The following is a 12,079-nucleotide window of genomic DNA, read 5'->3' as shown; positions in this document are numbered from 1 at the left end:
GTGCAGATGCAAATGGATCTTAAATACTCGCTACTCTAGCCAGCAAAATTTAGGGTAGAACTGGAAGGAAAGGCTTGCTTCCTGCTCAGTGCACATGATGCCTGGATGTGTCTGGAAAACAGAGGTAAGTGGCCGGGACCTCCACCGAATTAGACAGGGGGAGACGGATGGAAACCAGCACCTTTGAAACGTCGGAACAACAAAGGGAAGAGAAGTGCCTCTTCCCCTACTAAGGCACAGATTTAAGCGGCGCAGGAGCCGATCGTTAAAGAACTAACAACACACAGAAATGCTCTGCGACAACAGGTGGCGATGCCTTGCCCAGGAGGGAGATGGCAGTGGTGTAGAACGTGCAGACACCGAACAGGAATTGGAGGAAGACCATTTGCTGGTGATTACACCCATGACTTGAGATGTCAGCTGGGGTAAGGGGAATGGGTCGGGCAGAAGAGGCCAGGTGAGACTGATCTTGGCCTCAAAGGCTAGACTCATAGGGAGCTGCCAGAACTTGGAGATATACTTATGACACTGCAAATTAGAAGTGCTGTGAAGAGTAGGACTGGCACAAAGGATCTGCAGCCACAGCCTAGCGATGACTGAATATAAAGTTTGTTGATGATTTTGTTGATGTTTACATACTGTAAGTTGGGGGGAGGGTTGGCAAAGAAATCACCATACGGTAAGGTAGGGAGGGGGTAAGTTTAGGGGTTTTACACACACTGAGCCACACCGAAGTTTGGAACCAGTCCCCAGAATGCTGCACAAGGGGTGATACATCCAGACAGGCTCACATTACTTGAACCCACCATGACACACACACACACAAGCTATTACATTTTTATCATAAAATGTTAATGTTCTGTGCAATAAGATAAAGCGGAGCCTGGTACAAAGAGGGCTAAATAGGCTAAAGCCAGATATAGTGTATTTTCAAGAGACACACCTAATAGATACGTTTGGAAAGTGGGGATATATAGATTAGGAGTAGGGGCACAAAACACCTCAGGTTCAAGGGGGAAGTGACAATATTGATCAGGAAAAATGCTATCCTTTACAAAAGCTTATGGACAGATACACTAGGGTGTTATCAGGCGATACTGGCAGAGCTGGAAGAAGAAAGTGTTGTTGGTTAATGTATATCCCCCCCCTAGTGGTGCAGACAGCAGTGTTACGAAAGGTCAGCGAAACACTACTGGAGACACCACCGGCCATGATGGCACTAGGAGGAGATTTTAACCTGGTGTTCGATACAACATAAATCCAGCTTAGGGAACGAGTCAAGAGGGAGACAAGAGGAACGTTGGAGGGGTTCACGCAGGCCTTGGGTTTATGTGATATATGGAGGAACCTACACCCTGAAGAAAGGGAGTACTCCTCCAACTCCCGGGCACACACTATATGTACTCCAGATTTGACTACTTTACCACAGGCGAATCACTCATGAGATTTAGATAAGCAAAATATCAGACAAGGGGACCAAGTGACCACTTCCCACTTCTGATAACATTAAACCTTAAAATTTCAAGACCTAGACAGCCGTGGAAAATGGAGACGTGTTGTCTCGCTAATAAACATGAATAAAGCCACTAAGTATGTCTTTGCGGAAAATAAAAACAATGTGCAAAGCCAGACAACACTGTGGGAGGCCTTTAAAGCAACGATAAAGATTAGGGGGGTTATTTCAGGAGCGATAAGCAATAAAAGGGAACGACTCTCCAAGTTTGCCAACACAGAAGACAATTTGGTACTCTTAGAAAATGTACATTTGGACACACAGACCTCATCTAGTCATACGGCACTGGCTCTGAAGAGGGCTGAATATCAAGCTGTGGCTAAGCAGGAGGCCAAGACCTCTTACTTGGCTAAGCAAAAACGGATATATGAAGGATGGAGAAAAAGAGGTAAATTGCTAGCATGGTTGGGGAGCAAGGAGAGAGGTAAGAGGACAGGGAGATAAAGGGGGAATCGAGGGGTACAGTTAGAGAAAGTGTGGATATTACTGAAGCCTTTGCTAGACTCCTAGAACAATTTTGCTACACATGTGAATCTCAGTACATAAAGTACTGGCCTTCTTAAATGATTGCTCTACGGGGAAAAAAGGGGTCTGGACGCAGACATCACGTAAGACGAGGTATCCATAGCAATGGGTCAAATGAAGTCAGGTTGAGTCCTGGGGCCGAACGGTCTCCCGACAGAATTATTTAAAAAACGGTGGAAACGAACAGTAGCTCCGATTCACATGGCAATATTAAGTGCATTCCAAAAGGGAAAGCGGCCAGGAAATATGCACTCCACAATGGTGGTGCCGATTCCTAAAGCAGGTAAACCCCTAGACAGCTGTGACTCCTACTGACCCATTTCACTGCTTAGTGCAGATATATAAGTTCTAGCAAAATTGTTAGCAAACAAACTGAAAACAGTAGTAACAGACTCAGTACACAGGGATCAGAACGGATTTATGCCAGGCCGTTCAACCAGGCTGAATCTAAGGCACTTGCATAATTTAGCATCCGTCCAAAAATCGCCAGAGGGGGAAGCAATCACATAGTTGGATGTGAATAAAGCCTTTGTTTCAGTGGATTGGGTATATCTATTTGGGACTCTGAGGAAGATGGGATTTAGACCCAAATTTATAAGGTGGATCAAGCCGTTACATGACCGTCCTAGTGAAAGTGAATGGCCAAGCCTCGCAAGAGTTTTGCATTCGGAAAGGTATAAGGCAAGGATGCCCACTCTCGCCGATGCGGTTTGCTCTGGCGATTGGCGTGGATACATGTTGATTCACAGGTATGGTGTTGGCCGGGTGGAATGAATTGCATTTCGTTATATGCAGATATCCTGCTATACTTGACCAATGTGACCCAGACACTGGACAGGATCAGACAAATTATTTTAAAGGTCTTTGGCAAACACTCTGGTTTCGCCATAAACTGGGAGAAGTCACTATTATCCCCTATAGGGGATTAGATGGTGAGAAAACATCTCACGCTGCTGCTCTGAATAGAGAGAAGTTTAAATATTTAGGGATTTGTATAACTCACACTCCAGACCCCTACTATGGGGCTAATCTAGCACTCCTTTTACACAGCTTGGAGCAGGATGTGAGCAACTGACAGTCGTTACAGCTCTCTTTGTTAGTAACAAGCTGCCATGTTTAAGATGATAGCGCTGTCCAGATTCCTTTACATACTTCAGGACACTCCATATGTGATACCAAAGAGTTTTTTCTCAAGGTAGACAATTTACTACGAACTCTGCTTTGGGTAGGACGCCAACCATGATCATCATTAAAAACATTACAAAGGTCCAAAAAAGGAAGTGGGTATAGCACTACCAAACATACAGAGATACTACGAAGCGGCACAGGTGTGCGTGGTGAATGACTGGGTGTACAAAGAGACAGATGATCCAGCATTTAGGAGACAAATTAGGAATGAGAACAAGAAGCTACTTACATGCACTCTTTGGTATAGCCTATGGAGTGTTCTGAAGTAGGTAAAGGAATCTGGGCAGCTCCATCATCTTAAACATGGCAGCCTTTCCTAACCATGGAAAAAAAACTTAACCGAATCAGCCTCTTGCTGCTAATGGTCCTATTTGCAAAGCAGAGAACCTTTAAACTAAATCTAACTGGATGCCATAACATTTGGGGTTATAGGTACTTTGGTCACAAGAGTAGGAAACAGGCAGCTCTATTCTCCATCCAATGTAGTGTACTGATCGCTTGCACTGGATGTTCTTCATACACAGCATTAAAATAATCAAGGCAAAACCAATTCTGCACCCTCATGAAGATGCTGAGTTATTAAGTGCAAAGACAAGGTGAAACAATTAGTAGCAGAGCCTTTCATCAATGTGACTCATGTGGCTATAGCATCTTCTTTCACTTAAGCAGCATTCCAGGCTTCACAGAGATGTTAATACAGTACATACCTAAAAGGGAACGGGGACAGTGCACTCTGGATATCAAGACTCATTCCAAAGGGCAACTAAGTTGTATTTGTTTAGGCTAGAATGTCTTTAAAATTGCTGTTCATATGCATCTAGTGTTCAGGACAAGACCTCTGGACTATTTAATCCAATAGTCACAAGTGAAGGGATGAGAATAGACCCAAGGGGACCCCCAAAACAGATGGTCTTGGAGATATTCTAATAGGCCAGGATTCACCTGCTGGTACCGGTCCTGTAAAAACTTAAGCCAAGCCAGGATATTCACTTCACCAGGAAATCATCATGTGCTATCATGTCAAATATATAAGGACAACTAGAATTATGTAGCAGGACAGGGCCAAATTATGTGTCAGCGTTGACTAAATTATGCAGCAAGAAAAGACATATGGTGTAAGGTGGCACAATTTGTGATACTTCATTATTTTGTCATCTTTAAAGTTGTTAACACTGTCTGGGTTGCACCTCATTTGTACCAGTTTAAAAGTAGAATATGCTCATTTTGCAACAGATTATGTGGCAAATCAATAAGTATGTGGACAAGCAACTGAAGAACAACTGAATAATTCCAGTGGCTCTGCAAACATATCACTAAAGCAGTATAAGTACAGCTGACTTTTCCTTGCTTGCGTCTTTCCCGTTCTCAAATGTGTAATATAACAGGTGTAATGCAGTAGGCAAAATCCAGACAGACTGTCTATATACAACCATATCTGTCTGGTGAGAAAGATTTCCATCACTTTTGAGGGGTAATCAGAGGTTTGAAGTTAGGTGGTAATTCTGGTTTTAAAGGGTCCATCAGTGGCTTTTTCAATAGTAATGTGTATTTTGGAATCTTAAAGAAAATCTTTTGAGACTAGTAAAGGTTTTCTTTGGTGCTATAGGAAAATATCTACAAAACAGTAATTCAGATGACATTCTTCTCAGGTTCATCTTTTCTGGACAGCACAGGTACCTCGATTTTCAGTGGCAATCAAAACATGGACATATGATGACAAATGCCATTAAATAACCTGGTTGAGAAATGAGGAGTCCAGTCCAAAAAAAAAAAAAAAAAAAAAAAAAAAAAAAAGTCAACATACAAAGATATGTGGATTAAGCTTTTACACATATAGAGGCCAGCTTCTACCTGCGCTTAAGCTTAAAAAGTAGCCAAATACATAGCTAAGCACCATAAAATACCAACTAACATCCTCCAGCCTAAAAGAAAGTTCCATAAATACACTTAAAGCTAAACACTTCGGGCCTCATTACGAGGCTGGTGGTCCTTCCAGTGCGGACCCAGCGGTAAGGACCGCCACATCATGAGTTGTGGGGCTTGGCAGACGGCATGCCTCCACAACGCCACCTGGCCCGCTAGTGCGTCCCACCTCCACGGCCGGCAGTGAGCACTTCCAACCTGGTGGCAGGCCTCAGCCAGGCTTTCTGTGGCAGTCACCCCGCCACAAAAACCCTGGCGGTCAAGCACCCGGTGACCGGAATCTCCATTCCTGTTGCCGGCACACACATGCATACGTGGGCACACACATGCACACTATTCACCCCCCTCCCCCTAAACACGTCCACACACTCACAAACACCCCCCACCCCTTCACACACGCATTCACATTCACACCCCTCAGCATACGCATACATGCGCAGACACCCCCACTCACATTCATCCAGAAAACCCCATACACGCACACATATACATGCATACACCACCCCTCTCCCCACCTTTCAGACGCCCATTTACCTTCTCCGTCGAGGAGGAGGTCTAGGAGGGGATGGGTCCTGGCTGTCTTGCATCGCCAGCACCACCACGCCAGCAGGACTCCGCCACACCGTATTATGGCTTGTAATACGGCAGGCAAAGTCCTGCTGCCATGGTGGTGCTGGCGATGCACCTGCCACTTCGGAGTTGGACTTCAGCACAGAAATGGGCAGAAGTCCTCCAAGGACACCAAATATGGTGGGCACTGGCGGTCTGTTGCCTGCAGCAGCTTTGGAGGCCCTGGAAAAGAACCACCAAAGTCGTAATGAGGCCTTTAGTTTGTGTGTTTTTGGTTTTTTTTTTTGCAAAGCTGCAGAGCTGTACATTGCCAGCGTTTACAAATAGGATTTTGAAGTGTAAGCCTTTGTTTAAAGTCTACATAAGGCTTATCTAGCCTCACAAAAGGATTATATTTGTCCTAGCCAATAATCTAAAGGAGCGATGCAACATGCCAAATTGGAAGCTCCTTAATGCTGAACAAGTTACGCACATACTGATATTTTCACTTTTCTTAAATGATTTCAACACTTTATGATCTGCGCATGGATAAAGAAGTGAAGAAATAGGCATTAGCTATGCTGGAGGAACTGTAGGCAGTTGCAAAGTAGCCACATATATGCAGTTGGCCATGGTCCTTAACCAACAGAGACTTAGTATCTGCACACAAATCGCGCCATTCTCATGGCATTTCTCAGGCCAGCATGCAATGACAACCTTAAAGATCTTTGGTCTTGTAAGGAAGGGATTCCATGTTTTTCCTCATTTGAGCAACTAAACCTAGATATGATGTAGTTCACAGTTTGCCTTGTAGCTGTGCCTATGTTGACTGAAACTGCCCAGATGGAAATACAGAACGTTAGACAAATAATTCAATTAAACTATCCAGGGGTATTTCCAATCAAGTTGCTGCAGAGCATGCACTTAAATCATCAAAAACCAGGGGAAGTGCATGACAAGCACAGAGGCAGAAGCCGATCTCAGGCAGCTATTTACATGTGACATGTCATTTTACATCAACATGTATCGGATGAGGTTTGAGGTATTTACATCAACGTAGTATAGTATGATTACAACGCTCAACAGTTCATGCAATCAGAAAAACCCATCAGCAACAAGCTCAACTTTAAAAATGTTTAAGGTTGTACCTCCTATGAACATTAAGTCAAGAATATGGGTAAGGGAAAATAACATCCGTTTCTAAAATTAATGCCTCCAGAAATAAATAAATAAAAAGTGTTTTAAACCCCAGTGGTCGCTCAAATCTCCAAAAGGTGAAGAATTAAAACCATGACTTCATGAAATGATGTGATAGAATTTACCCATGTTACATGCTAATTAACAAAGCAAGATAGAACATAGGTACAATGTTCTTGACTGCTTTAGTTGCTCTCTTCCTTAAGGTATAAAAGAGTCCTCTCTGTAGAGATGTTTTTTTAAGGGGACTGTTGAAAGTACTCAATAATTGCTCTGTCACATGGAAGTTAGCTAATGCTTGCATCATTGATAGTTTTGGCTGCGGTAGAGTGACAAGGAGGGAATCACAAGATAACTGTTGAATTATCTGAGATAAATTTGCAGACCCTGATCACATCAGCATCACTATCCTATTCAAGCATACATTGCATTTACATGACCATAATGTGACACAGCAAAAGACAAAGAAACTTGCACTGTGTGCTTCCTAATTGATCAAGAATTGCTGGCCTGAAATAATGCAGTCATTCAGTACTATCAAACCAAAATGTATCTGAGCAGATATTTATTTTTTGAAACTTAGATTGGCATGACAGCTCCTGTCAGACGCAACTGCAAAATATCATAGGTGGCAGATTTTTATACTACAGTCCCGGTGTCTCCATTTCAACAGAAATGTCAGATTTAGCCAGTCCTATTCATTGTGATGAAGAGGCTGATGCACAAATATATAAAAAATAGAACAGATAGTTTTGGATAACTTTATCAAAAACAATTTACCAAATAGCAATGAAAGCTTAATGGCCTAGTGCAGTTTGCATCCTACCAATATCACAAGACCCCGACAAGGAGCAGTACAACATGCAAGCCTGGAAGCAAGAAGCATGGTTTTACTAACAACGAGTTACAGAGCACTGAAAGTCTAAGATATGACAATAAAATTGAGAAGCTCCCTGCCAACATCAACAGTTTTCCTAAGTGTTCTACTTTATATGAATCACTGGTGTTTGAATTCATCAGGGTAAAAGGTGCCATGAGTGCAGCATAAATGCACCAAACAATCCATACTTTGGCACTAATATTGAAGTTGCCATCATCAGTTCCTTTACACAATGTATAAATGGACTGAGGGGTAACCAGATGTTGCGCTAGTACCGCTTACAGGTAGACTTTCGAGACCCATAGCTTTCCCTGGCTGCACCCTCTGCAACTTGGTGAACCTCAAAGAACCATTACCTGATTTATGCAAAGATCTTCGAGTTGCACCACCTCCACTTTTTGGTGGACTCACAACCCACAGCTGCAGTGTTCATGCCTAGCCTTGTATTGCAATGTCTTCCGCATCTGGTGGGACTTTCTAAGCTCAGGCATGTGACTGTGGCTGATCTTTCCATTGTGCCATATCTGCTGATGGACCCTATAAAGCCACTATTATGGTGGCTAATGATGCTCGAGTTGCAGAATCACTGCTTCTGTGTGGCAAATACTATGGGGTCTGAGGTTATCTTTTGGATGCAACAGTTTTCGTAGCAACATATTCAGTTGCCAGAAGATATAAACCTGATAAGGTAGGGAAAAGCAGGTGAAACTAACCTTCACTTCTCTCTGCAACACTAAGTAGTTTAGCAGAGATAAAGGTCGGGCATAATTGTGACAGGTATGCCCAGACATGGGTCCCATGCCCTTGGACTCAAGCGCCCAACTGATGATGCCCAAATAAGATGAAATTGGACTGGGGTTTGCTTGTGATCCTTTTCAGAAGGGACATGGCCTGGTAGTTCCGGTTGGCAGTTCCTGTTCGAGCGTGCTAAGGCTGACTAGTGCATGGCTGTTTCCTGTTTGAGGGGACATGGTGGGCAAAACAAACATCACACTGACTGTGGCCCACAGTAATTACTAATGGCAGAGGTTAATTCAAGCACTCCACTCATCACTCTGATGTTGTCCTCAGTGTAACCAGTTAGAAACTCAGATTCAAGACTTACATGACACCAGAATTCTTCGAAGATACACCCTTTTCTTTTAAAAGAAATAAATATCTCTATCAAACAAGCCTAACAATCAAACAGAGTGGTTCCTTGCTCATTAATTTGAAAAGCATTTCTGGCCTTTCCAGGGTTGAAAGCACAACAAAATACCAATTTAATACTCTACACGCCAGTGAACTTCCAGCTCTTCTGAACCAATGTTACAATATCCTTGATGGCCAATTGTCAACTCCTATAACCATTCATTATTGTTCACTGAACCTGCATGATGGTTGCAAGAACAAACAATGCAAACAAACTAATCATTAGTTTGCCATGAACAAAGTGAAAAGTGGTTTATTGTGGGCCTGTGTAACTAAGGAATGCAATATCAGCACGTTTTTGGATGGTTACTCAATGTAGGTCTTGTTCACTTTTGGCTAAATGTTGCTGTGCCAAAATAAGGTAATTTAATACCCGTGTAACAGAGGAAGGTAAAATCAATTTAAAAAGGAGACATGTAGTCAATGATGCCTGATGCCACAATACATCTCAATACCAAAACCAACATTGAAAAAAGTAATAGCCTATGGTTTGTGGTTATTAATGATGGTGGGCTCGGAAAAGACAATCTCTTATCATCTGCACTGTATGCCTACTTTTTAATTTAATATAGCAGCTATACTGCTTTAATATTTACTGTTCAAAAGTACAATTCATGGTATATATGAAAAAGGATTGATGGTTAAGACATGTTTAATAAAAAAATTATCTTGTGCATCAGTGTGAAAGGATGGAAGCTGAAACAGTGTGTGTGTTCTACTTGCATCATGAGGTTTAATCTGTGCATTACAGTTCATTGAAAAAAAATCTACAACGATTCTGAATACCTTAAAATCAGGCCAAACATGAATAACGCAGCATGCACTGTGAAGCTTAGAGTCATCAATTGTCATATTGTACACCAGTTTGCATCAAGTTCATATGACCAATATATCCACATACAGAACATTTGCACACCTCTAGGACTTCTTCCTTTTTGGTGTTACCTAAGTGTAACGGAGTAAGAAATTAGCTACCATTTTAGATAACGGCTGCAGTCTTAAAATCAGAACACACGCTTCTCTTTTCCCTGCATTCCTGTTAGAATTAATGCATTCCATGGGAATGTCTATATATTTGCCAAAGACAGTCACCGAAAGTCAAGCTTATGATACAAGTTTGTACTTCATCCTGATATATGAACGAGGAGAGTCCACTGACAATGTTCCAGTTGCTAAATCAGTCACCTTAAAACTAGGCTTGCTGTGAAGTCCTACTCACACAAAGGTAATGGGCTTTGTAAGGAAATGCCTCCTTGGCATGGTTACCCCCTGACTTTTTGCCTTTGCTGATGCTATGTTTTGAATTGAAAGTGTGCTGAGGCCTGCTAACCAGGCCCCAGCACCAGTGTTCTTTCCCTAACCTGTACTTTTGATTCCACAATTGGCACACCCTGGCATCCAGGTAAGTCCCTTGTAACTGGTACCCCTGGTACCAAGGGCCCTGATGCCAGGGAAGGTCTCTAAGGGCTGCAGCATATCTTATGCCACCATGGGGAACCCTCACTCAGCACAGACACACTGCTTGCCAGCTTGTGTGTGCTGGTGAGAACAAAACGAGTAAGTCGACATGGCACTCCCCTCAGGGTGCCATGCCAACCTCACACTGCCTATGCAGTATAGATAAGTCACCCCTCTAGTAGGCCTTACAGCCCTAAGGTAGGGTGCACTATACCATAGGTGAGGGCACCAGTGCATGAGTACTGTGCCCCTACAGTGTCTAAGGCAAACCTTAGACATTGTAAGTGCAGGGTAGCCATAAGAGTATATGGTCTAGGAGTCTGTCAAACACGGACTCCACAGCACCATAATGGCTACACTGAAAACTGGGAAGTTTGGTATCAAACTTCTCAGCACAATAAATGCACACTGATGCCAGTGTATATTTTATTGGGAAATACACCCCAGAGGGCACCTTAGAGGTGCCCCCTGAAACCTTAACCGACTATCTGTGTAGGCTGACTGGTTCCAGCAGCCTGCCACAACCGAGACATGTTGCTGGCCCCATGGGGAGAGTGCCTTTGTCACTCTGAGGCCAGTAACAAAGCCTGCACTGGGTGGAGATGCTAACACCTCCCCCAGGCAGGAGCTGTCACACCTGGCGGTGAGCCTCAAAGGCTCACCCCTTTGTGCCAGCACCGCAGGACACTCCAGCTAGTGGAGTTGCCCGCCCCCTCCGGCCACAGCCCCCACTTTTGGCGGCAAGGCCGGAGAAGATAATGAGAATAACAAGGAGGAGTCACTGGCCAGTCAGGACAGCCCCTAAGGTGTCCTGAGCTGAAGTGACTCTAACTTTTAGAAATCCTCCATCTTGCAGATGGAAGATTCCCCAACAGGATTAGGGATGTGACCCCCTCCCCTTGGGAGGGGGCACAAAGAGGGTGTACCCACCCTCAGGGCTAGTAGCCATTGATAGCCAACCTAAGAATTTAGATTCCTGAAACCTACAAGAAGAAGACTGCTGAGCTGAAAAACCCCTGCAGAGGAAGAACAGAAGACACCAACTGCTTTGGCCCCAGTCCTACCGGCCTGTCTCCTGCCTTCCAAAGAACCCTGCTCCAGCGACGCTTTCCAAGGGACCAGCGACCTCTGAATCCTCTGAGGACTACCCTGCTTCGAGAAAGACAAGAAACTCCCGAGGACAGCGGCACTGCTCCAAAAGAACTGCAACTTTGTTTCAAGGAGCAGACTTAAAGACCCCTGCAACTCCCCGCAAGAAGCGTGAGACTTGCAACACTGCACCCAGCGACCCCGACTCGACTGGTGGAGAACCAACACCTCAGGGAGGACCCTCCGGCGACTCCGAGACCGTGAGTAACCAAAGTTGTCCCCCCTGAGCCCCCACAGCGACGCCTGCAGAGGGAATCCCGAGGCTCCCCCTGACCGAGACTGCCTGAACTCCATTTCCCGACGGCTGGAAAAGACCCTGCACCCGCAGCCCCCAGCACCTAAAGGAACGGAACTCCTGTGCAGGAGTGACCCCTAGGAGGCCCTCTCCCTTACCCAGGTGGTGGCTACCCCGAGGAGCCCCCCCCTTGCCTGCCTGCAACGCTGAAGAGATCCCTTGATCTCTCATTGTAAACCCGACGCGTGTTTGCACACTGCACCCGGCCGCC

General features: G+C 44.4%; 1 protein-coding gene across 9 annotated transcripts in view; it reads right to left on the bottom strand.

The window, feature by feature from the left end:
• CDC14B (cell division cycle 14B) overlaps positions 1–12,079 on the bottom strand; it is a 344,504-nt gene that overhangs the window by 287,805 nt on the left and 44,620 nt on the right. The window lies entirely within an intron of this gene.

Source organism: Pleurodeles waltl, chromosome 1_1 (assembly GCF_031143425.1).
Source record: "Pleurodeles waltl isolate 20211129_DDA chromosome 1_1, aPleWal1.hap1.20221129, whole genome shotgun sequence".
NCBI lineage: Eukaryota > Metazoa > Chordata > Amphibia > Caudata > Salamandridae > Pleurodeles > Pleurodeles waltl.
This window is presented reverse-complemented; position numbering and strand designations above follow the sequence as displayed.